At 43.4% G+C, this 25532-nt stretch overlaps 1 protein-coding gene across 1 annotated transcript in view; it reads left to right on the top strand.

The window, feature by feature from the left end:
* GNA13 (G protein subunit alpha 13) overlaps positions 1-25532 on the top strand; it is a 203326-nt gene that overhangs the window by 157515 nt on the left and 20279 nt on the right. The gene's annotated exons all lie outside the window — the stretch shown is intronic.

Below are 25532 nucleotides of genomic sequence, written 5' to 3'. Positions count from 1 at the left end.
TTGCCTAGTAACAGTTTCCTTAGGCTTTCCACTGTTGTAATATGAGTGGGAGGGGCCTTTTTTAGTGCTTTTCTGTGCAGCTAAAAATTCTGACAGACATTCAGCTTCCCTCTGCATGATCCAGGACATCTCTGGAGGGCTCAAAAGGCTTCAGTCGTTTTTGAGGGAGGTAAAACGCCACAGTAGAGCTGTGGCAGTTGTTGTGACTGTTTGAAAACAAACAAACAAAAAAAAACGTTTTTGTCTTTTTATTATTCAGTTTTGGGTATTAAGGGGTTAATCATCCATTTGCAAGTGGGTGCAATGCTCTGCTAACTTGTTACATACACTGTAAAAATTTTGTTAGTGTAACTGCCTTTTTTCACTGTTATTTCAAATTTTGACAATTTGTGTTTCTTAAAGGTGCAGTAACGTTTTTTATATTGCTTGTAAACTTGTTTAAAGTGTTTTCCAAGCTTGCTAGTCTCATTGCTAGTCTGTTTAAACATGTCTGACACAGAGGAAACTACTTGTTCATTATGTTTGAAAGCCATGGTGGAGCCCCATAGGAGAATGTGTACTAAATGTATTGATTTCACCTTAAACAGTAAAGATCAGTCTTTAACTATAAAAGAAATATCACCAGAAGATTCTGACGAGGGGGAAGTTATGCCGACTAACTCTCCTCAAGTGTCAGACCCTTCGCCTCCCGCTCAGGGGATGCACGCTAATATGGCGCCAATTACATCAGGGATGCCCATAGCGTTTACCTTGCAGGACATGGCTGCAATCATGAATAATACTATGTCAGAGGTATTATCCAGGTTGCCTGAATTAAGAGGCAAGCGCGATTGCTCTGGGGTTAGGAGAAATACAGAGCGCGCAGATGCTGTAAGGGCCATGTCTGATACTGCGTCACAATATGCAGATCATGAGGACGGAGAGCTTCAGTCTGTGGGTGACATCTCTGATTCAGGGAAACCTGATTCAGAGATTTCTAATTTTAAATTTAAGCTTGAGAACCTCCGTGTGTTGCTTGGGGAGGTATTAGCTGCTCTGAATGACTGTAACACAGTTGCAGTACCAGAGAAATTGTGTAGGCTGGATAAATACTATGCGGTACCGGTGTGTACTGATGTTTTTCCTATACCTAAAAGGCTTACAGAAATTATTAGCAAGGAGTGGGATAGACCGGGGGTGCCTTTTTCCCCACCTCCTATATTTAGAAAAATGTTTCCAATAGACGCCACTACACGGGACTTATGGCAGACGGTCCCTAAGGTGGAGGGAGCAGTTTCTACTTTAGCAAAGCGTACTACTATCCCGGTTGAGGACAGTTGTGCTTTTTCAGATCCAATGGATAAAAAATTGGAGGGTTACCTTAAGAAAATGTTTATTCAACAAGGTTTTATTTTACAGCCCCTTGCATGCATTGCGCCTGTCACTGCTGCGGCGGTATTCTGGTTTGAGGCCCTTGAAGAGGCCATCCATACAGCTCCATTGACTGAAATTATTGACAAGCTTAGAACACTTAAGCTAGCTAACTCATTTGTTTCTGATGCCATTGTTCATTTGACTAAACTAACGGCTAAGAATTCCGGATTCGCCATCCAAGCGCGTAGGGCGCTATGGCTTAAATCCTGGTCAGCTGACGTGACTTCGAAGTCTAAATTACTCAACATTCCTTTCAAGGGGCAGACCTTATTCGGGCCTGGTTTGAAGGAAATTATTGCTGACATTACTGGAGGTAAGGGTCACACCCTTCCTCAGGACAGGGCCAAAGCAAAGGCCAAACAGTCTAATTTCTCTTAAGTGTGTTCAGTCCACGGGTCATCCATTACTTATGGGATATATTCTCCTTCCCAACAGGAAGTTGCAAGAGGATCACCCAAGCAGAGCTGCTATATAGCTCCTCCCCTCACATGTCATATCCAGTCATTCTCTTGCAACCCTCAACAAAGGAGGTCGCGAGAGGAGTTGGAGTTTTTACTTAATTATTCTTCAATCAAAGTTTATTTTAAAATGACACACGAGTGTGCCGTTTTTTGTATCTCAGGCAGTATTTGGAGAAGAATCTGCCTGCGTTTTTTTCTGATCTTAGCAGACGTAACTAAGATCCGATGGCTGTTCTCGACATTCTGAGGAGTAGGGTAACTTCAGAAAGAGGGGAATAGCATGCGGGGTCCCCCGCAAATGAGGTATGTGCAGTACATTATTTTCTGGGAATGGAATTGACTAAGAAAATACTGCTGTTACCCATATGATGTAAGTACAGCCTTAAATGCAGTAGTAGCGACTGGTATCAGGCTGATAAATGTATGCGCAGTTAAGTTATTTTCTAGGGACTAGAATTTGACTGAGAAAATACTGTTAATACTGAAATAATGTTTAAGCCTTATCTGCAGTGGAAGCGACTGGTAGCAGGCTTAGTGATAACTTTACATGACATTGAAAATGTTGTTTTTAAAAAGTTTACTGGCATGTTATTCGTTTTGTGAGGTACTTTGGTGATAAATCTTTTGGGCATGATTTTTTTCCTCATGGCTAACGTATTTTTCTGCATAGAAACAGTTATATCAGGTCTCCCACTGTTTTAATATGAGTGGGAGGGACCTTGTTTTAGCGCCTTGTTGCACAGTTAAAATTCTAGCACAGTCTTTCTGCTTCTTCCTCCTTGATCCAGGACGTCTCTAGAGAGCTCAGGGGTCTGCAAAATTCGTTTTTGAGGGAGGTAATCAGTCACAGCAGATCTGTGACAGTGTGTTTGACTGTGATAAAAGCGTTAAATCTTAATTTGATATCCGTTTTTTGGGTATTGAGGGGTTAATCATCCTTTTGCTAATGGGTGCAATCCTCTGCTAATTAATACACTTCTCGTTAAGAATTGTTGACTATAACTGAATTAGTTTTCTTTGTTATTCAACTGTGTTTTTAAAAGCGCTGCAGCGTTTTTTATATTGCTTGTAAACTTATTGAAAGTGATTTCCAAGCTTGCTAGCTTCATTGCTAAGTCTGTTTAAACATGTCTGATACAGAGGAATCTGCTTGTTCATTATGTTCAAAAGCCGATGTGGAGCCCAATAGAAATATGTGTACCAATTGTATTGATATTACTTTGAATAAAAGTCAATCTGTACCGATAAAGAAATTATCACCAGACGAGGGGGAAGTTATGCCGTCTAACTCTCCTCACGTGTCAGTACCTTCGTCTCCCGCTCGGGAGATGCGTAAGATTGAGGCGCCAAGTACATCAAGGCCCTTACAAATCACTTTACATGATATGGCTAATGTTATGAAAGAAGTATTATACAATATGCCCGAATTAAGAGGCAAGCGCGATAGCTCTGGGTTAAGGACAGAGCGCGCTGATGACACGAGAGCCATGTCTGATACTGCGTCACAATTTGCAGAACATGAGGACCGAGAGCTTCATTCTGTCGGTGACGGTTCTGATTCGGGGAGACCGGATTCAGAAATTTCAAATATTAAATTTAAGCTTGAGAACCTCCGCGTGTTACTAGGGGAGGTGTAAGCAGCTCTGAATGATTGCGACACGGTGGCAATCCCAGAGAAATTATGTAGGTTGGATAGATACTATGCGGTACCGGTGTGTACGGACGTTTTTCCTATACCAAAAAGACTTACAGAAATTATTAGTAAGGAGTGGGATAGACCCGGTGTGCCCTTTTCCCCTCCTCCGATATTTAGAAAAATGTTTCCTATAGATGCCACCACACGAGACTTATGGCAGACGGTCCCTAAGGTGGAGGGAGCAGTTTCTACTTTAGCCAAGCGTACCACTATCCCGGTGGAGGATAGCTGTGCTTTCTCAGATCCAATGGATAAAAAATTAGAGGGTTACCTTAAGAAAATGTTTGTTCAGCAAGGTTTTATATTGCAGCCTCTTGCATGCATTGCGCCTGTCACGGCTGCAGCACCATTCTGGTTTGAGTCTCTGGAAGAGGCGATTCGCACAGCACCATTGGATGAGACTTTGAGCAAGGTTAGAACGCTTAAACTGGCTAATGCGTTTGTTTCAGATGCCGTAGTGCATTTAACCAAACTTACGGCTAAAAATTCCGGATTCGCCATACAGGCGCGCAGGGCGCTATGGCTTAAATCCTGGTCAGCAGATGTAACTTCTAAGTCTAAACTACTTAACATTCCCTTCAAAGGGCAGACCTTATTCGGGCCCGGCTTGAAGGAAATTATTGCTGACATTACGGGAGGTAAGGGCCACACCCTTCCTCAGAACAGGGCCAAATCAAAGGCCAAACAGTCTAATTTTCGTGCCTTTCGTAACTTCAAGGCAGGAGCAGCATCAACTTCCTCCGCTCCAAAACAGGAAGGAACTACTGCTCGTTACAGACAGGGTTGGAAAGGCAACCAGTCATGGAACAAGGGCAAGCAGGCCAGAAAGCCTACTTCCGCCCCTAAGACAGCATGAAGACAGGGCCCCCTCTCCGGAGACGGATCTAGTGGGGGGCAGACTTTCTCTCTTCGCCCAGGCTTGGGCAAGAGATGTACAGGATCCCTGGACGTTGGAGATTATATCTCAGGGATACCTTCTGGATTTCAAAAATTCTCCTCCTCAAGGGAGTTTTCATCTGTCAAGGTTATCAACAAACCTAGTAAAGAAAGGCATTTCTACAATGTGTACAAGACCTCTTAGTGATGGGAGTGATCCACCCAGTTCCGCGAACGGAACGAGGACAAGGGTTTTACTCAAATCTATTTGTGGTTCCCAAAAAAGAGGGAACCTTCACACCAATCTTAGACTTGAAAATCTTAAACAAATTCCTAAGGGTTCCATCGTTCAAGATGGAAACCATTCGGACCATCCTACCCATGATCCAAGAGGGTCAATATATGACCACAGTGGACTTAAAGGATGCCTACCTTCACATACCGATTCACAAAGATCATTATCGGTACCTAAGGTTTGCTTTTCTAGACAAGCATTACCAGTTTGTAGCTCTTCCCTTCGGGTTAGCTACGGCCCCGAGAATTTTTACGACGGTTCTGGGCTCACTTCTGGCGGTACTAAGACCACGAGGCATAGCGGTGGCTCCGTACCTAGACGACATTCTGATACAAGCGTCAAGTTTTCAAAATGCAAAGTCTCATACAGAGATAGTTCTAGCATTTCTGAGGTCGCATGGGTGGAAAGTGAACGTGGAAAAGAGTTCTCTGTTACCACTCACAAGGGTTCCTTTTCTAGGGACTCTTATAGATTCTGTAGAGATGAAGATTTACCTGACGGAGTCCAGGTTATCAAAGATTCTCAATGCTTGCCGTGTCATTCACTCCATTCCAAGCCCATCAGTAGCTCAGTGCATGGAAGTAATCGGCTTAATGGTCGTGGCAATGGACATAGTGCCATTTGCGCGCCTGCATCTCAGACCGCTGCAACTATGCATGCTAAGTCAATGGAACGGGGATTACTCAGATCTGTCCCCTTTGCTAAATCTGGACCAGGAGACCAGAGATTCTCTTCTCTGGTGGTTGTCTCGGGTTCATCTGTCCAAAGGAATGACCTTTCGCAGACCAGATTGGACGATTGTAACAACAGATGCCAGCCTACTAGGCTGGGGAGCAGTCTGGAATTCCCTGAAGGCTCAGGGATCGTGGACTCAGGAGGAGAAACTCCTCTCAATAAACATTCTAGAATTAAGAGCAATATTCAATGCTCTTCTAGCTTGGCCTCAGTTAGCAACACTGAGGTTCATCAGATTTCAGTCGGACAACATCACGACTGTGGCTTACATCAATCATCAAGGGGGAACCAGGAGTTCCCTAGCGATGTTGGAAGTCTCGAAGATAATTCGCTGGACAGAGTCTCACTCTTGCCACCTGTCAGTGATCTACATCCCAGGCGTGGAGAACTGGGAGGTGGATTTTCTAAGTCGCCAGACTTTTCATCCGGGGGAGTGGGAACTTCACCCGGAGGTATTTGCTCAACTGATTCGTCGTTGGGGCAAACCGGATCTGGATCTCATGGCATCTCGCCAGAAAGCCAAGCTTCCTTGTTACGGATCCAGGTCCAGGGACCCGGGAGCGGTGCTGGTAGATGCACTAGCAGCCCCTTGGGTTTTCAACATAGCTTATGTGTTTCCACCTTTTCCGTTGCTACCTCGACTGATTGCCAGGATCAAACAGGAGAGAGCATCGGTGATTCTGATAGCGCCTGCGTGGCCACTCAGGACCTGGTATGCAGACCTAGTGGACATGTCGTCCTGTCCACCATGGTCTCTACCTCTGAGGCAGGACCTTCTAATTCAAGGTCCTTTCAACCATCCAAACCTAATTTCTCTGAGGCTGACAGCTTGGAAATTGAACGCTTGATTCTATCAAAGCGTGGGTTTTCGGATTCGGTTATTGATACATTAATACAAGCTCGGAAACCTGTTACCAGAAAAATTTACCATAAGATATGGCGTAAATATTTATATTGGTGTGAATCCAAGAGTTACTCATGGAGTAAGGTTAGGATTCATAGGATATTGTCCTTTCTACAAGAGGGTTTAGAAAAGGGCTTATCTGCTAGTTCTCTAAAGGGACAGATTTCTGCTCTGTCTATTCTTTTACACAAGCGTCTGGCAGAGAATCCAGACGTCCAGGCTTTTTGTCAGGCTTTGGCTAGAATTAAGCCTGTATTTAAAACTGTTGCTCCTCCTTGGAGCTTAAACTTGGTTCTTAAAGTTCTGCAGGGTGTTCCGTTTGAACCCCTTCATTCCATTGATATTAAACTTTTATCTTGGAAGGTTCTGTTTTTGATGGCTATTTCCTCGGCTCGAAGAGTCTCTGAGTTATCTGCCTTACATTGTGATTCCCCTTATCTGATCTTTCATTCAGACAAGGTAGTCCTGCGTACTAAACCTGGGTTTTTACCTAAGGTTGTTTCTAACAGGAATATCAATCAAGAGATTGTTGTTCCATCATTATGTCCTAATCCTCCTTCAAAGAAGGAACGTCTTTTGCATAATCTAGACGTGGTCCGTGCCCTGAAGTTCTACTTACAGGCAACTAAGGATTTTCGGCAAACTTCTTCTCTGTTTGTCGTTTACTCTGGACAGAGGAGAGGTCAAAAGGCTTCGGCTACCTCTTTCTTTTTGGCTTTGTAGCATAATACGTTTAGCCTATGAGACTGCTGGACAGCAGCCTCCTGAACGAATTACAGCTCATTCCACTAGAGCTGTGGCTTCCACTTGGGCCTTTAAGAATGAGGCCTCTGTTGAACAGATTTGCAAGGCTGCAACTTGGTCTTCACTTCATACTTTTTCCAAATTTTCCAAATTTGACACTTTTGCTTCTTTGGAGGCTGTTTTTGGGAGAAAGGTCCTACAGGCAGTGGTTCCTTCTGTTTAAAGTTCCTGCCTTGTCCCTCCCATCATCCGTGTACTTTAGCTTTGGTATTAGTATCCCATAAGTAATGGATGACCCGTGGACTGAACACACTTAACAAGAGAAAACATAATTTATCCTTACCTGATAAATTTATTTCTCTTGTAGTGTGTTCAGTCCACGGCCCGCCCTGTCTTTTTTGAGGCAGGTTCTAAATTTTAAATTATAACTCCAGTCACCACTGCACCCTATAGTTTCTCCTTTCTCGTCTTGTTTCGGTCGAATGACTGGATATGACATTTGAGGGGAGGAGCTATATAGCAGCTCTGCTTGGGTGATCCTCTTGCAACTTCCTGTTGGGAAGGAGAATATATCCCATAAGTAATGGATGACCCGTGGACTGAACACACTACAAGAGAAATAAATTTATCAGGTAAGCATAAATTATGTTTTTCGTGCCTTTCGAAATTTCAAGGCAGGTGCAGCATCAACTTCCTCCGCTTCAAAACAAGATCTAGTAGGGGGCAGACTTTCTCTCTTCGCCCAGGCGTGGGCAAGAGATGTTCAGGATCCCTGGGCGTTGGAGATCATATCTCAGGGATATCTTCTGGACTTCAAAGCTTCCCCTCCACAAGGGAGATTTCATCTTTCAAGGCTATCTGCAAATCAGATAAAGAGGCATTCCTACGCTGTGTGCAAGACCTCCTAGTTATGGGAGTGATCCATCCAGTTCCGCGGACGGAACAAGGACAGCGTTTTTATTCAAATCTGTTTGTGGTTCCCAAAAAAAGAGGGAACCTTCAGACCTATTTTGGATCTAAAGATCTTAAACAAATTCCTCAGAGTTCCATCTTTCAAAATGGAAACTATTCGGACCATCCTACCCATGATCCAAGAAGGTCAGTACATGACCACAGTGGACTTAAAGGATGCCTACCTTCACATACCGATTCACAAAGATCATCATCGGTTTCTAAGGTTTGCCTTTCTAGACCGGCATTACCAATTTGTAGCTCTTCCCTTCGGGTTGGCTACAGCCCCGAGAATCTTTACAAAGGTTCTGGGCTCACTTCTGGCGGTTCTAAGACCTCGAGGCATAGCGGTGGCTCCGTATCTAGACGACATCCTGATACAGGCGTCAAGCTTTCAAGTTGCCAAGTCTCATACAGAGATAGTTCTGGCATTTCTGAGGTTGCACGGGTGGAAAGTGAACGAGGAAAAGAGTTCTCTATCCCCACTCACAAGAGTCTCCTTAGGGACTCTTATAGATTCTGTAGAAATGAAAATTTACCTGACGGAGTCCAGGTTATCAAATCTTCTAAATGCTTGCCGTGTTCTTCACTCCATTCCACGCCCTTCGATAGCTCAGTGTATGGAGGTAATCGGCTTTATGGTAGCGGCAATGGACATAGTGCCATTTGCGCGCCTTCATCTCAGACCGCTGCAATTATGCATGCTGAGTCAGTGGAATGGGGATTACACAGATTTGTCCCCTCTGCTAAATCTGGATCAATAGACCAGAGATTCTCTTCTCTGGTGGTTGTCTCGGGTACACCTGTCCAAGGGTATGACCTTTCGCAGGCCAGATTGGACAATTGTAACAGATGCCAGCCTTTTAGGTTGGGGTGCAGTCTGGAATTCCCTGAAGGCACAGGGATCGTGGAATCAGGAGGAGAAACTCCTTCCAATAAATATTCTGGAGTTAAGAGCGATATTCAATGCTCTTCTGGCTTGGCCTCAGTTAGCAACACTGAGGTTCATCAGATTTCAGTCGGACAACATCACGACTGTGGCTTACATCAACCATTAAGGGGGAACCAGGAGTTCCCTAGCGATGTTAGAAGTCTCAAAAATAATTCACTGGGCAGGGTACCACTCTTGCCACCTGTCAGCAATCCATATCCCAGGCGTGGAGAACTGGGAGGCGGATTTTCTAAGTCGTAAGACTTTCCATCTGGGGGAGTGGGAACTCCATCCGGAGGTGTTTGCTCAGTTGATTCATCGTTGGGGCAAACCAGAGTTGGATCTCATGGCGTCTCGCCAGAACGCCAAGCTTCCTTGTTACGGATCCAGGTCCAGGGACCCAGAAGCGACGCTGATAGATGCGCTAGCAGCGCCTTGGTTCTTCAACCTGGCTTATGTGTTTCCACCGTTTCCTCTGCTCCCTCGACTGATTGCCAAAATCAAACAGGAGAGAGCATCAGTGATTCTGATAGCACCTGCGTGGCCACGCAGGGCTTGGTATGCAGACCTAGTGGATATGTCATCCTTTCCACCATGGACTCTGCCTCTAAGACAGGACCTTCTGATACAAGGTCCTTTCAATCATCCAAATCTAATTTCTCTGAGACTGACTGCATGGAGATTGAACGCTTGATTCCATCAAAGCGTGGCTTCTCCGAGTCAGTCATTGATACTTTAATACAGGCACGAAAGCCTGTTACCAGGAAAATCTACCACAAGATATGGAGTAAATATCTTTATTGGTGTGAATCCAAGACTTACTCATGGAGTAAAGTTAGGATTCCTAGAATATTGTCTTTTCTCCAAGAGGGCTTGGACAAAGGATTATAAGCTAGTTCCTTAAAGGGACAGATTTCTGCTCTGTCTATTCATTTGCACAAGCGTCTGGCAGAGGTTCCAGACGTCCAGGCATTTTGCTAGGCTTTGGTTACATTTAAGCCTGTGTTTAAACCTGTTGCTCCCCCGTGTAGCTTAAACTTGGTTCTTAAGGTTCTTCAAGGAGTTCCGTTTGAACCCCTTCATTCCATTGATATTAAGCTTTTATCTTGGAAAGTTCTGTTTTTGATGGCCATTTCCTCGGCTCAGAGAGTCTCTGAGCTATCTGCCTTACCATGTGATTCTCCTTATCTGATTTTTCATGAAGATAAGGTAGTTCTGCATACCAAACCTGGGTTTTTACCTAAGGTGGTTTCTAACAAGAATATCAATCAAGAGATTGTTGTTCCATCGTTGTGCCCTAATCCTTCTTCAAAGAAGGAACGTCTTTTACATAATCTGGACGTAGTCCGTGCCTTGAAGTTTTACTTACAAGCTACTAAGGATTTTCGTCAAACATCTTTCCTGTTTGTCGTTTACTCTGGACAGAGGAGAGGTCAAAAAGCTTCGGCAACCTCTCTTTCCTTTTGGCTTCGGAGCGTAATAAGCCTAGCCTATGAGACTGCTGGACAGCAGCCCCCTGAAAGGATTACAGCTCATTCTACTAGAGCTGTGGCTTCCACCTGGGCCTTCAAAAATGAGGCCTCTGTTGAACAGATTTGCAAGGCTGCGACTTGGTCTTTGCTTCACACTTTTTCAAAATTTTACAAATTTGATACTTTTGCTTCTTCGGAGGCTGTGTTTGGGAGAGGTTCTTCAGGCAGTGGTTCCTTCCGCTTAATCCTGCCTTGTCCCTCCCATCATCCGTGTACTTTAGCTTTGGTATTGGTATCCCACAAGTAATGGATGATCCGTGGACTGGATACACTTAACAAGAGAAAACATAATTTATGCTTACCTGATAAATTTATTTCTCTTGTAGTGTATCCAGTCCACGGCCCGCCCTGTCCTTTTAAGGCAGGTCTAAATTTTAATTAAACTAGTCACCACTGCACCCTATGGTTTCTCCTTTCTCGTCTTGTTTCGGTCGAATGACAGGATATGGCAGTGAGGGGAGGAGCTATATAGCAGCTCTGCTGTGGGTGATCCTCTTGCAACTTCCTGTTGGGAAGGAGAATATCCCACAAGTAATGGATGATCCGTGGACTGGATACACTACAAGAGAAATAAATTTATCAGGTAAGCATAAATTATGTTTTTTTTAAGCAGAGCAAGTTTGCTCTGGTTTTCTTTGGGGTTTAGCTGCAGTCCATGTCGGTCTCTTCAGTAGAGCAAGTGGTGGCTTTTAAGCATTTGGGAACTTGTGGGGTATAATCCCCACTGGACCTTCCAAGTAATTTAATGCTGCCCTTGGTTGAAAGTTTGAGTAAGTTTACTCAGCCTTTTCTTTTTTCCCATAGGTCCATGTGAGGTAAGAAGCCCCTCTCATACCAAGTGAGCTGTCCTGCTGCCGGACAGTGCCTATTTCTTTCCCTGTTTTAATATAGGAGAATTTGGCACTTTGACAGCTAATTCTGTCATAATATACAATCAGCCTTCTAGGTTATCGGTTTATTTTATGGCACTATTGCAGGCACTTGGGGATGTTTGGTTCGGTTTATTATGTTTTCACTTTGGTGTGTTTTTTGCTTGTATTAATGGCTACTGGGAGGTTTGTTAGGCCACGCCCACAATAGGCGGGCTTATCTGAGATAGCAACAGTGTTTTTTGGTGCCCTTTTTAGCTGTTTCCTGTTCCTGGATGTTGCAGCTCTGTTGCATAGCTCCTCAGAGGTGGTTCAGCGTTCTCTCAGGTGCGGCATGGAGGTCAGGTAGGCATCTCAGCAGAGCTTGCTGAGGTGTGGAGTTTGCCTGTTGGTTTTTTTGTGGGGCTGTTGCTCTGTTTATATTTAAGTTTCTGTCTGAATTTCAGGGACTATAACGTTTGAGTCTCTTTGCATTTATTTTGAGAAAAATTGTTGCTGCAAGATTTATTGTGCAGTTTATTTAAGGATTTTCTAATTTAAATTTTAAAGTCTGTTTTTTTTTTTGTTTTTGATTAAAATTCTGATTTTGAATTTAGAATTTGATTAAGGTTTTTTTCCTTTGAAATAAGATGGACCAAGAGGCCTTGCAGGCTGTTGCTTGTTCTGTTTAAATACTGATGTTGAGCCTCCTATCACTTTTTGCTTCTCTTGTATTGAGAGAACATTACATTACAAGGATAGACTTTTTGATTCTGAGCCTTCATTGTCTAGAGTGGATGTTGTTCAGGAGTCTCCTGTTCTGGCTAATCCGCAGCTTTCTCCTCATACGTCTCAATCTTCTGCAGTGCCCTGTGTTTCATCTCAGGTTGTTTTTTTTCCTTGCAGGATATGGCTACCCATATATCGGCAGTATCTGAGGTTTTGTCTGCTTTTCCTATGTTACAGGGGAAGCGCAAGAGGAAGTATAAGGTTTCTGTTGCAATTGTGTCTAGTGTTTCTTCTCATAAGTCTGAGGAGGAAGATACTTCAGTAGCATCTGAGGGTGAGATCTTGGATTCTGATAGTGTAAATCCTTCTTCTGAACCTGAGGTTGTTTCCTTTAGGTTTAAGCTGGAGCATCTCAGTTTGTTACTCAAGGAGGTTTGGCTACCTTAGATGACTGAGGCGTCAGTCATGGTTATTCCTAAGAAATCTAGTAAACTTAATAGGTTTTTTGATGTCCCTTTCTCAGAAGTTTTTCTTATACCATATCGTGTTTCAGATATTATTGCACAAGAATGGGAGAAGCCTGGGATTCCTTTTTACCCTTCTCCAATTTTTAGGAAGTTTCCTATTGCTGATTCTATTAAGGAATCTTGGCAGATGGTTCCTAAGGTGGAGGAAGCATTTTCCACTCTGACCAAGAGGACCACTATTCTTATTGAGGACAGCTGTTTCTTTAAAGATCCTATGGATAAGAAGTTGGAACCTTTGCTTTAAAAGATTTATGTACACCAGGGGTATCAATGGCAACCGGCTGCATGTGCTGCGGCATATTGGTTTGATTCATTGTCTGATTCTATTCAGCAAGATACTCCTCTTGAAGAAATTCATGATAGAATCAAGGCTTTGAAGTCTCTACAGGTCATCAAGTTGGGAGCTAAAATTTCTGTTTTTGCTATTTTAGCTCGCAGAGCTTTATGGTTAAAATCCTGGTCTGCAGATGTCCTAAGTCTAAGCTTTTGTCTATTCCTTACAAAGGTAAGACCTTGTTTGGGCCAGGTTTTGCTGAGATTATTTCTGATATTACGGGAGGTAAGGGGCATTCTCTTCTTCAGGATAAAAGAAGGGTCGGCAGAGTAATTTTCGTTTCTTTCGGAACTTCTCTGATGAATCTTCCTCTTCTTCCTCCAAGCAAGAACAGTCCAATCCATCTTGAAAGTCAAATCAGTCTTGGAATAAGGGGAAGCAGTCCAGGAAGCCTGTTGCTGACTCAAAATCAGCAACAGGGTTGCTTGGGTTCGAGATGCTCAGGATCCCTGGGTGGTAGATATTTTGTCCCAGGGTTACAAACTGGAGTTCAAGAATTTTCCTCCCTGTTGCAGGTTTCTTCTCTCCAGGTTATCTGTGAACCAGTTAAAAGGAGAGGCGTTCTTACGTTGTGTTCAGAATCGTTCCGACATGGGAGTGGTAATTCAGGAACGGGGTCTGGGGTTTTTATTCCAATCTGTCATTCCCAAAAACAAGGGAACTTTCAGACCTATTTTAGATCTCAAGAGTGTAAACAAGTTTCTCGGGGTTCTGTCTTTCAAGATGGAAACTATTTGTTCCATTCTTCCTTTGGTTCAGGAAGGTCAGTTCATGACCACAGTGCATCTAAAGGATGAGTACCTGCATATTCTCATTCACAGGGATCACAGGTTCCTACGATTTGCATTTCTAAACAAACCTTTTCAGTTTGTAGCTCTTTCTTTTGGTCTGGCAACAGATACCAGAATTTTTTCAAAGGTTCTAGGAGCATTGTTGGCGGTGCTTCGATTGAAGGGTGTTTCAGTGGCTAATTACCTGGATGGCATTCTAGTTCAGGCTCCATCTTTTCAGCTAGCAGACTCCCAAACAGAGTGGTCTTTTCTGCGCTCCCATGGTTGGAAGGTAAATTTAGGAAAATGTTCTTTAATTCCGGCTACAAGACTGGTATTTCTGGGGACCATTATAGATTTTCTAGAGAGAATGTTTCTGACAGAAGCAAGAAAGTCAGATTTTCAATACATGTCTTGTTCTTCAGTCCCTTCCTTGGCAGTCAGTGGGTCAGTGCATAGAGGTTATTGGTCTGATGGTTTCAGTCATGGACATCATTCAGTTTGCTTGGTTCCATCTCAGACCTCTGCAGTTATGCTTGCTCAGGCAGTGGAACAGGGATTATGCGGATCTATCTCCAAAGATTGTTCTTGATCAGATGTCCAGAGATTCTCTTCCAAGGTGGTTGTCTCAGGATCTTCTCTCTGAGGGAACTGCCTGGGTGATTGTAACCACGGATGCCAGTTTGCTGGGCTGGGGTGCTGTCTGGGGTTCATTAAGGGCTCAAGGTTAATGGACTCGGGAGGAGTCTGTTCCAATAAATGTTTTGGAACAGAGCAATTTCCAATGCTCTTCTGGCCTCAGCTAGCTTCAACCCAGTTTATCAAGTTTCAGTCGGACAACATAACGTTAGTGGCTTACATCAATCGTCATGGAGGAACTCAGAGTTCCTTGGCCATGACAGAGGTAGCCAAGATTATACAGTGGGCGGAGATTCACAATTGTTTGTCTTCTATTCATATTCCAGGGGTGGACTATTGGGAAGCTGATTTTCATCCAGAGGTATTTTCCAGCTTTATTCTCAGTTAAAGGCAGCTGGAGTTGGATCTTATGGCATCTCGTCAGAATGCCAAGCTCCCGAGGTACGTGTCGAGGTCAAAGGATCCTTAGGCTGTTCTGATAGATGCTCTGGCAGTTCCTTGGACTTTCAGTCTGGCATATGTGTTCCCTCCATTTGCTCTTCTTCCTCTGGTTATTGCTTGGGTCAAACAAGAGAGAGGGCATCAGTGATTCTCATTGCTCCGTCGTGGCCTCGCAGAATCTGGTTTGCAGATATGGTGGAGATGTTTTCTTTTCCACATTGGCGTCTTCCATTAAGGAAGGACCTGCTCCTGCAGGGTCCCTTCCTTCATCCAATTCTCATTTCTCTGAAGCTGACGGCTTGGAGATTAAAGGCTTGATTCTTTCTATTGTGGTTTTTCTGAGTCGGTCATTGAGACTATGATTCAGGCTTGTAAGCCTGTGATCTCATAACATCTCAGCAGAATGCCAAGCTTCCGAGGTACGGGTCGAGGTCAAGGGACCCTCGGGCAGTACTGATAGAAGCTCTGGTGGTACCTTGGAATTTCAGTCTTGCATACCTATTTCCTCAGTTTGCTCTTCTACCTTGAGTCACTACTCTTCTACCTAGTCATTGCTGGAATCAAGCAGGAGAGGGCGTTGATGATCCTTATTGCACCGGCGTAGCCTTGCAGGATTTGGTATGCAGACCTGGTGGCCATGTCGTCTCATCCACCTTGGAGATTTCCTTTGAGGGAGGACCTTCTACTTCAAGGACCCTTCTTTCATCCAAATCTAGTTTCTCTGAAGCGGACGGTTTGGAGATTTAACGCTTAATTTTATCCAAGCGTAGATTTTCGGAATCGGTCATTGAGACCATGATTTAGGTTTGTAAACCTGTGACTAGAAAGATTTGCCATTAAATATGGCGTAAAATATCTATTTGTGTGAATCCAAGGTATACTCTTGGAGTAGAGTTTGGATTCCTAGAATTCTGTCATTTCTCCAAGAAGGTTTGGAGAAGGGATTATCGGAGAGTTCCCTAAAGGGTCAAATATCTGCCTTGTCTATTTTGTTACATAAACGTCTGGCGAACATACCAGACGTGCAATCGTTTTGTCAGGCCTTGGTCAGGATCAGGCCTGTGTTCAAACCAGTTACTCCTCCCTGGAGTCTTAATTTAGTTCTTAAAGTACTTCACGGGGCTCTGTTTGAGCCTATGCATTCCTTAGATATTAAGTAATCTTGGAAAGTTTTGTTTCTTGTTGCTATTTCATCTGCTCGTAGAGTGTCAGAGCTCTCGGCATTACTGTATGAGTTACCTTATTTCTCTTGTTAAGTGTAGTCAATCCACGGGTCATCCATTACTTATGGAATATATCTCTTCCTAACAGGAAGCTGCAAGAGGATCACCCAAGCAGAGCTGCTATATAGCTCCTCCCCTCACATGTCATATTCAGTCATTCTCTTGCAGCCTAACTAAAGATAGGTCGCTGTGAGAGGTCTGTGGTGTTTTTTAACTTAGTTTATTTCTTCAATCAAAAGTTTGTTATTTTAAATGGCACCGGAGTGTGCTGTTTGTTCTCAGGCAGCATTAGAAGAAGAATCTGCCTGCGTTTTCTATGATCTTAGCAGACGTAACTAAGATCCACTGGCTGTTCTCATCTGAGGAGTGAGGTAACTTCAGAAGAGGGGAATAGCATGCAGGGCCCCCCTGCAAACGAGGTATGTGCAGTAAAATCATTTTCTGAGGAATGGAATTGACTGAGAAAATACTGCTGATACCAATGTAACGTAAGTTCAGCCTTAAATGCAGTGATAGCGACTGGTATTAGGCTGATGAGTGTGTGTACACTGAATGTATTTTTCTAAGGAATGGAATTGACTCTGAAAATACTGTTAATACTGAAATAATGTATGAGCCTTAACTGCAGGAAAAGCGAATGGTAGCAAGCTTATTAATAACACTTCATAACTTTTAAAATGTATGTTCAAAACGTTTAATGGCATGTTAATCGTTTTTTGTGAGGTACTTGGTGATAAAACTTATTGGGGCATGATTTTTACCTCATGGCCATCTTTGTTTTCTGCATAGAAACGGTTATCTGAGCTTCCCCACTGTTGTAATATGAGTGGGAGGGGCCTATTTTAGCGTTTTTTTGAGCAGTAAAAATTCAGTCACAATCTGTCTACTTCATCCTCCATGATCCAGATCGTCTCTAGAGAGCTCAGGGGTCTTCAAAATTCATTTTGAGGGAGGTAATCAGTCACAGCAGACCTGTGACAGTGTGTTTGACTGTGATAAAAACGTTAATTATTAAATTGTTATCCGTTTTTGGGTATTAAGGGGTTAATCATCCATTTGCTGGTGGGTGCAATCCTTTGCTAACTTAATTCATTTACTGTGAAAAATTGGTTGCTATAACTATTTTGGTTCATTGTTATTTCAACTGTGACAGCTTTTTGTGCTTCTTAAAGGCACAGTAGCGTTTTTTATATTGCTTTTAAATTTATTTAGAAAAGTATTTCCAAGCTTGCTAGTCTCATTGCTAGTCTGTTTAAACATGTCTGACTCAGATGGATCTCTTTGTTCACTATGTTTAAAGGCCAATGTGGAGCCCAATAGAAATTTGTGTACTAATTGCATTGATGTTACTTTAAATAAAAGTCAATCTTTACATGTAAAGAAATTATCACCAGACAACGAGGGGGAAGTTATGCCGACTAACTCTCCTCACGTGTCAGTACCTTCGCCTCCCGCTCAGGAGGTGCGTGATTTTGTGGCGCCAAGTACATCAGGGAGGCCCTTACAAATCACTTTGCAAGACATGGCTACTGTTATGACAGAAGTAGTATCTAAATTGCCAGAATTAAGAGGCAAGCGCGATAGCTCTGGGTTAAGGACCGAGCGCGCGGATGAGGTGAGAGCCATGTCAGATACTGCGTCACAGTTTGCAGAACATGAAGACGGAGAGCTTCATTCTGTGGGTGACGGATCTGATCCAGGGAGACTGGATTCAGAGATTTCTAATTTTAAATTTAAGCTCGAGAACCTCCGCATATTGCTAGGGGAGGTATTAGCGGCTCTGAATGATTGTAACACGGTTGCAATTCCAGAAAAATTATGTAGGTTGGATAGATACTATGCGGTACCGGTGTGTACTGACGTGTTTCCTATACCTAAAAGGCTTACAGATACTAGCAAGGAGTGGGATAGACCTGGTGTGCCTTTTTCCCCTCCTCCCATATTTAGGAAAATGTTTCCTATAGACGCCACCACACGAGACTTATGGCAGACGGTCCCTAAGGTGGAGGGAGCAGTTTCTACTTTAGCTAAGCATACCACTATCCCGGTGGAGGATAGTTGTGCCTTTTCAGATCCAATGGCTAAGAAATTAGAGGGTTACCTTAAGAAAATGTTTGTTCAACAAGGTTTTATCTTACAGCCCCTTGCATGCATTGCGCCTGTCACTGCGGCGGCATTCTGGTTTGAGTCTCTGGAAGAGGCCATTCGCACAGCTCCATTGGATGAAATTATGAACAAGCTTAAAGCACTTAAGCTAGCTAACGCATTTGTTTCTGATGCCGTCGTACATTTAACCAAACTTACGGCTAAGAACTCCGGATTCGCCATCCAAGTGCGCAAAGCGCTATGGCTTAAATCCTGGTCAGCTGACGTGACTTCTAAATCTTAATTGCTTAATATTCCTTTCAAAGGGCAGACCTTATTCGGGCCCGGCTTGAAAGAAATTATAGCTGACATTAAGGGAGGTAAGGGCCATGCTCTACCTCAGGACAGGGCCAAATCAAAGGCCAAACAGTCTAATTTTCGTGCCTTTCGTAACTTCAAGGCAGGAGCAGCATCAACTTCCTCCGCTCCAAAACAGGAAGGAGCTGTTGCTTGTTACAGACAGGGCTGGAAAGTTAACCAGTCCTGGAACAAGGGCAAGCAGGCCAAGAAACCTGCTGCTGCCCCTAAGACAGCATGAAGAGAGGGCCCCCTATCCGGAAACGGATCTAGTGGGGGGCAGACTTTCTCTCTTCGCCCAGGCTTGGGCAAGAGATGTCCAGGATCCCTGGGCGTTGGAGATCATATCTCAGGGATATCTCCTGGACTTCAAAACTTCTCCTCCACGAGGGAGATTTAATCTTTCAAGGTTATCAGCAAACCAAATAAAGAAAGAGGCGTTTCTACGCTGTGTACAAGACCTCTTGCTAATGGGGGTGATCCACCCAGTTCCGCGGACGGAACACGGGCAAGGATTCTATTCAAATCTATTTGTGGTTCCCAAGAAAGAGGGAACCTTCAGACCAATCTTGGACTTAAAAATCCTAAACAAATACCTAAGAGTTCAATCATTCAAAATGGAAACTATTCGAACCATCCTTCCCATGATCCAAGAGGGTCAGTACATGACCACAGTGGACTTAAAGGATGCCTACCTTCACATACCGATTCACAAGGATCATTATCGGTACCTAAGATTTGCTTTCCTAGACAGGCATTACCAGTTTGTAGCTCTTCCCTTCGGATTAGCTACGGCTCCAAGAATCTTTACAAAAGTTCTGGGCTCACTTCTGGCGGTACTAAGACCGCGAGGCATAGCGGTGACTCCGTACCTAGACGACATTCTGATACAAGCGTCAAGTTTTCAAACTGCCAAGTCTCATACAGAGATAGTTCTGGCATTTCTGAGGTCGCATGGGTAGAAGGTGAACGTGGAAAAGAGTTCTCTATTACCACTTACAAGGGTTCCCTTTCTAGGGACTCTTATAGATTCTGTAGAGATGAAAATTTACCTGACGGAGGCCAGGTTATCAAAACTTCTAAATGCTTGCCGTGTCCTTCATTCCATTCCACACCCGTCAGTAGCTCAGTGCATGGAAGTAATCGGCTTAATGGTAGCGGCAATGGACATAGTACCATTTGCGCGTCTGCATCTCAGACCGCTGCAATTGTGCATGCTAAGTCAGTGGAATGGGGATTACTCGGATTTGTCCCCCCTGCTAAATCTGGATCAGGAGACCAGAGATTCTCTTCTATGGTGGCTTTCTCAGCCACATCTGTCCAAGGGGATGACCTTTCGCAGGCCAGATTGGACGATTGTAACAACAGACTCAAGCCTTCTAGGCTGGGGCGCAGTCTGGAACTCCCTGAAGGCTCAGGGACTATGGACTCAGGAGGAGAAACTCCTCCCAATAAATATTCTGGAATTAAGAGCAATATTCAATGCTCTCCTAGCTTGGCCTCTGAGGTTCATCAGATTTCAGTCGGACAACATCACGACTGTGGCTTACATCAACCATCAAGGGGGAACCAGATGTTCCCTAGCGATGTTGGAAGTCTCAAAGACTGGGCAGAGTCTCACTCTTGCCACCTGTCAGCGATTTACATCCCAGGCGTGGAGAACTGGGAGGCGGATTTTCTAAGTCGCCAGACTTTTCATCCGGGGGAGTGGGAACTTCATCCGGAGGTCTTTGCTCAACTGATTAATCGTTGGGGCAAACCAGATCTGGATCTCATGGCGTCTCGCCAGAACGCCAAGCTTCCTTGTTACGGATCCAGGTCCAGGGACCCGGGAGCGGTGCTGATAGATGCTCTGACAGCCCCTTGGGTCTTCAACATGGCTTATGTGTTTCCACCATTTCAGATGCTTCCTCGTTTGATTGCCAAGATCAAACAGGAGAGAGCTTCGGTGATTCTGATAGCACATGCGTGGCCACGCAGGACCTGGTATGCAGACCTAGTGGACATGTCGTCCTGCCCACCGTGGTCTCTGCCTCTAATACAGGACCTTCTAATTCAGGGTCCTTTCAACCATCCAAATCTAATTTCTCTGAGGCTGACTGCATGGAGATTCAACGCTTGATTCTATCAAAGCGTGGCTTCTCGGAGTCGGTTATTGATACCTTAATACAGGCTAGGAAGCCTGTTACCAGAAGAATTTACCATAAGATATGGCGTAAATATTTATATTGGTGCGAATCCAAGAGTTACTCATGGAGTAAGGTTAGGATTCCTAGGATATTGTCTTTTCTACAAGAGGGTTTAGAAAAGGGCTTATCTGCTAGTTGGTTAAAGGGACAGATTTCTGCTCTGTCTATTCTTCTACACAAACGTCTGGCAGAAGTTCCAGACGTTCAGGCTTTTTGTCAGGCTTTAGCTAGGATTAATCCTGTGTTTAAGACTGTTGCTCCGCCGTGGAGCTTAAACTTAGTTCTTAACATTCTTCAAGGCGTTCCATTTGAACCCCTTCATTCCATTGATATCAAGCTGTTATCCTGGAAGGTTCTGTTTTTGATGGCTATTTCCTCGGCTCGAAGAGTCTCTGAGTTATCTGCCTTACATTGTGATTCTCCTTATCTGATTTTTCATTCAGACATGGTAGTTCTGCGTACTAAACCTGGGTTCTTACCTAAGGTAGTTACTAACAGGAATATCAATCAAGAGATTGTTGTTCCATCACTGTGTCCTAACCCTTCTTCAAAGAAGGAACGACTTTTGCATAATCTGGACGTAGTCCGTGCCCTGAAGTTCTATTTGCAGGCAACTAAAGATTTTCGTCAAACTTCTTCCCTGTTTGTCGTTTACTCTGGACAGAGAAGAGGTCAAAAGGCTTCGGCTACCTCTCTCTCTTTTTGGCTTCGTAGCATAATACGTTTAGCCTATGAGACTGCTGGACAGCAGCCTCCTGAAAGGATTACAGCTCATTCTACTAGAGCTGTGGCTTCCACCTGGGCCTTTAAAAATGAGGCCTCTGTTGAACAGATTTGCAAGGCTGCAACTTGGTCTTCACTTCACACTTTTTCAAAATTTTACAAATTTGACACTTTTACTTCTTCGGAGGCTATTTTTGGGAGAAAGGTGCTTCAGGCAGTGGTTCCTTCTGTTTAAGGTTCCTGCCTTGTCCATCCCTTCATCCGTGTACTTTAGCTTTGGTATTGGTATTCCATAAGTAATGGATGACCCGTGGACTGACTACACTTAACAAGAGAAAACATAATTTATGCTTACCTGATAAATTTATTTCTCTTGTAGTGTAGTCAGTCCACGGCCCGCCCTGTCTTTAAGGCAGATCTAAATTTTAATTAAACTCCAGTCACCACTGCACCCTATGGTTTCTCCTTTCTCGTCTGGTTTTGGTCGAATGACTGAATATGACATGTGAGGGGAGGAGCTATATAGCAGCTCTGCTTGGGTGATCCTCTTGCAGCTTCCTGTTAGGAAGAGATATATTCCATAAGTAATTGATGACCCGTGGACTGACTACACTACAAGAGAAATAAATTTATCAGGTAAGCATAAATTGTTTTTTCATTCGGATAAAGTAGATTGTTGTTCCTTCCTTGTGTCCTAATCCTTCTCGGAAGGGACAGTTTCTGCACAATTTGGACGTGGTATGTGCTCAAAAATTTTACTTAAAGGCGACTAAGGATTTTCGTATGTCTTCTGCCTTTTGTGGTTTTCCCTGGAGAAAGTAAGGAGCAGAAAGCTACGGCTACTTTCTTCTACAAGATACGAGTCCACTGATTTCATCCTTACTTGTGGGATATTATCCTCCTGCTAACAGGAAGTGTCAAAGAGCACCACAGCAGAGCTGTGTATATATAGCTCCTCCATTCCCTCCACCTCCAGTCATTCTCTTTGCCTGTGTTTGTACTAAGAGGTAAAGTGAGGTGTTAGTTTTAGTTTCTTCAAGAAGTTTTTTATTTTAAATAGTACCGGTGAGTACTATTTTCCTCTGGGATATAGAAGATTATTTCTGCCCTGAGGTTAATGATCTTAGCAGATGTAACTAAGATCCATGTTGGTTCCCACAGAGCTTCTGAAGGTAGTACAAGAGAGATCTTCATTGTGGAGAACGGTTTCATGCTACAAGCAGCATTGCGGTATGTTCAGTCCTTTATTTCTGAGGAGACCTGGTGTATCAGAACTGGCTGACATGTTTTTCCCTGCAAGGGAAGGGGTAAGCGGTAGACTTATTGAAACAGAGGGTATTACTGAAAACCTGTAGGTATTATTATCATGATACTGGGCTTTATGCATATTGCAGCATATATCAGAGACACTGGGAGAGGCAGCTTAACGGTTTGGTTTTTATTATTAACAAACCTTTCTATAGCTGTTTTTATGAGTTTTATACTTGGGGAACACATGGCTTTTGGCTAAACCGCTTCCCATGCAGTTGTACAGGCTGAGGTAACATTCGTCCATGATGGGCGGGGCCTATTCACACGCGCAGACGTTAGTGTTACCCGGATGGGTCTACACTGATGTCCTGTTAACCGGTTCGTTAGCAAGTCCTTTTGCAGTTCCCTGGGGGCAGGTAGGCACCACAGCAGAGCTGCGGCGAGGTGCAGGGGTCGTTTTTTGATATCTAATAAATGTTTTGCTATAAAGAACGTTTAGAGGTTAATTTTGCCCTTTTGCCTCAGGGTGCAATAATTTTTGGCACTACTGTGTATGTGTAGCTAATTAGATAGCGTTATTTAACGTTTTTTTAGGAAGTTTGGAAAAATTTGGGCTCTTTTTTTATTCCTTAAAGGCGCAGTACACGTTTTTCTAAAAATTCTTTATTTATTGAATTAAAGTGTTTAACGACTACTGTGGTTATTCCTAGTCTGTTTAACATGTCTGACATTGAGGAAACTCATTGCTCTGTGTTTGGAAGCCATTGTGGAGCCCCCTCTTACATTGTGTACCTCTTGTACTGAAAGGGCCTTACATTGTAGAAAGCATATTTTAGGTGAAGAAAGTGTGCCTAAGGATGATTCTCAGTCTGAAGAGAATCAGGATATGCCATCCAATTCTCCCCAAGTGTCACAACCTTTAACGCCCACACAAGCAATGCCAAGTACCTCTAGTGCGTCTAATTCTTTTACTCTGCAGGAGATGGCTGCAGTTATGTCAACTACCCTTACAGAGGTATTATCTAAATTACCAGTGTTGCATGGTAAACGCAGTAGGTCAGGTATTAATGTGAATACTGAATCCTCTGATGCTTTATTAGCTATTTCCGATGTACCCTCACAGTGCTCTGAGTTGGGGGTCAGGAAATTGCTGTCTGAGGGAGAACTTTCAGACTCAGGAAATGTTACCTCAGACAGATTCAGACGTGATGTCCTTTAAATTTAAGCTTAAACACCTCTGCATGTTACCTCGGGAGCTTTTAGCGACTCTGGATGATTGTGAAACCACCATAGAAATTGTGTAAGATGGTCCAATATCTAGAGGTGCCTACTTACACTGATTTCTCCAACATAGGTGTGTCCGGTCCACGGCGTCATCCTTACTTGTGGGATATTCTCTTCCCCAACAGGAAATGGCAAAGAGTCCCAGCAAAGCTGGTCACATGATCCCTCCTAGGCTCCGCCCACCCCAGTCATTCTCTTTGCCGTTGCACAGGCAACATCTCCACGGAGATGGTTAAGAGTTTTTTGGTGTTTAAATGTAGTTTTTATTCTTCTATCAAGTGTTTGTTATTTTAAAATAGTGCTGGTATGTACTATTTACTCTGAAACAGAAAAAAGATGAAGATTTCTGTTTGTAAGAGGAAGATGATTTTAGCAGAAGTTACTAAAATCGATTGCTGTTTCCACACAGGACTGTTGAGATGAAGTAACTTCAGTTGGGGGAAACAGTTAGCAGACTTTTCTGCTTAAGGTATGACTGGCCATATTTCTAACAAGACCATGTAATGCTGGAAGGCTGTCATTTCCCCTCATGGGGACCGGTAAGCCATTTTCTTAGTTAAATAAAAGAATAAAGGGCTTCAACAGGGCTTAAAAAACTGGTAGACATTTTTCTGGGCTAAAACGATTGTTTTACTAAGCATATTATGCAGATTCTAACTATTAATGGTTGTTATAATCTTGGGGATTGTTTAGAAAAACGGCAGGCACAGTGTTGGACACCTTTTTCAGATGGGGGCCTTTTCTAGTTATAGACAGAGCCTCATTTTCGCGCCACTAATGCGCAGTTGTTTTTGGAGAGCAAGGCATGCAGATGCATGTGTGAGGAGCTAAGAATCACTGAAAAAGCTTATAGAAGGCATCATTTGGTATCGTATTCCCCTCTGGGCTTGGTTGGGTCTCAGCAAAGCATATAGCTGGGACTGTATAGGTGTTAAATGTAAAAACAATTAATTTTGAACAATTCCTTCATACTTTTTCACATATTCAGTAATAAAGTGTTTTCAGTTTGAAATTTAAAGTGACAGTAACGGTTTTATTTTAAAACGTTTTTTGTGCTTTGTTGACAAGTTTAAGCCTGTTTAACATGTCTGTACCATCAGATAAGCTATGTTCTATATGTATGAAAGCCAATGTGTCTCCCCATTTAAATTTATGTGATAATTGTGCCATAGTGTCCAAACAAAGTAAGGACAGTAATGCCACAGATAATGATATTGCCCAAGATGATTCCTCAAATGAGCGGAGTAAACATGATACTACATCATCCCCTTCTGTGTCTACACCAGTTTTGCCCACACAGGAGGCCCCTAGTACATCTAGTGCGCCAATTCTTATTACCATGCAACAATTAACGGCTGTAATGGATAACTCTATAGCAAATCTTTTATCCAAAATGCCTACTTATCAGAGAAAGCGCGATTGCTCTGTTTTAAACACTGAAGAGCAAGAGGACGCTGATGATAACTGTTCTGACATACCCTCACACCAATCTGAAGGGGCCATGAGGGAGGTTTTGTCTGAGGGAGAAATTTCAGATTCAGGAAAAATTTCTCAACAAGCTGAACCTGATGTTGTGACATTTAAATTTAAATTA

This window comes from Bombina bombina, chromosome 1, assembly GCF_027579735.1.
Source record: "Bombina bombina isolate aBomBom1 chromosome 1, aBomBom1.pri, whole genome shotgun sequence".
Lineage (NCBI taxonomy): Eukaryota > Metazoa > Chordata > Amphibia > Anura > Bombinatoridae > Bombina > Bombina bombina.
The sequence above is the reverse complement of the archived record's forward strand: the minus strand, read 5'-3'. Positions and strand labels throughout refer to the sequence as shown.